General features: G+C 38.9%; 1 long non-coding RNA gene across 1 annotated transcript; it reads left to right on the forward strand.

Moving 5' to 3' along the window:
• Window positions 1-416: 416 nt before the first annotated feature.
• Window positions 417-993, forward strand: LOC107580690 (uncharacterized). The gene is made up of 4 exons (XR_001608682.1): window positions 417-456; window positions 530-594; window positions 707-851; window positions 944-993. It is a non-coding gene; the product is annotated as an uncharacterized lncRNA (long non-coding RNA).
• The last annotated feature ends 261 nt before the right edge of the window (window positions 994-1,254 follow it).

A 1,254-nucleotide genomic window follows, 5' to 3' on the forward strand; every position in this document is an offset into this window, starting at 1 on the left:
GCTTCCACTTCCTGTCACCGCCAACGTTTTTACGACAGTCTAGTGGTATGGATTATTTTGCATTCTAGATACAGGTTCAAGAATTTCTCTTAAAAGGAGAAATTCCTAACAATTCTGCAAATCGTCGGAAGGTTAGAATTTTTTCATCAAAGGTAACTATTAGTACCAAAATATTTTATAATGAAAAAGAGAATTGACTCTGTTACAACCTGGGCCATGTGCTTTTTTTAAATATCAAGCTACGTTCACTGTACTTGTTTAGCTCCTATTTCTATATCCTTTTCCAGTGTTTTCCTCAACAGTGTACAGGGAATTCCTGTGGCATCTACATGCTGATGGTAAGAAGGTTTCATTTGTCAAAGCTGTTAAATAATAAAATCAAACTCGTACAGTGTTATTTGTATTTCACAGTATGTTCTCAGCACCTGTACATCATGCCCACTAACATTCACAGAGGTAAGCTATATTTCCACGAATATACCATACTACTTCTGTGGCTTTTTTTGTTTTTTATTTTGCATTCTTTTAGGAGGAGGTGCCATTGATTCGCCAGTGGTGGTGCATTCAGTTGATGGAGAGGTTTTGCCTTGAAGGGTATGACAGACTCTACAGATACAATTTCAGTCTCTCGGCTATATTAAGTCACTGTGATACTAGAAAAGTGTTATACAAATAGAGTACATATACATTTACATATTTTACAAAGGCATGGACAGAGATTTGCACACTGGACAGAAGCAGCATCCCAACTCCTTCAGGGAACCCTTGAGCCGGTCTTTAGGGTGTCAAAATCCACCACCACCAAACAGTCACCCAGCAGAAGAGTTGTGGCTGAAGAGGACACTGATAAGGTAAATTTATTTTATTGGTCATATATCACAGTTGCATGCAAGTTGGATAAATAGATTAATTTGTTTGTGCCATTATATATTTGTATATTCAGGTGCAACAGCCTACCATTGTGAGAGACCTTCATACAGCTTGGTACTAGGGTAAACAACCACAGAGACTTATTCCGTGGAGAGGTGACGGAGCCTGCTTTTCTGCAGGTGAACGTCAACAAAATGCACTCAGCAAGGCCCTGGGGAGTGAATTCCCTTAAGCAAAGGATGACTTTTTGTTTATTTCCGTCTCAAGATGACATGGAAACATTTTTGTCATACGGTGTTGATAAACGAGGCCTGACATCAATGCCATGTTCCTCAATGTGCAATTGTAGTAGATGAGGGAGGGAATGAATGAATTCATTTATGA

The sequence above is a fragment of the Sinocyclocheilus grahami genome, unplaced genomic scaffold (assembly GCF_001515645.1).
Source record: "Sinocyclocheilus grahami isolate Dianchi unplaced genomic scaffold, SAMN03320097.WGS_v1.1 scaffold40131.1, whole genome shotgun sequence".
Lineage (NCBI taxonomy): Eukaryota > Metazoa > Chordata > Actinopteri > Cypriniformes > Cyprinidae > Sinocyclocheilus > Sinocyclocheilus grahami.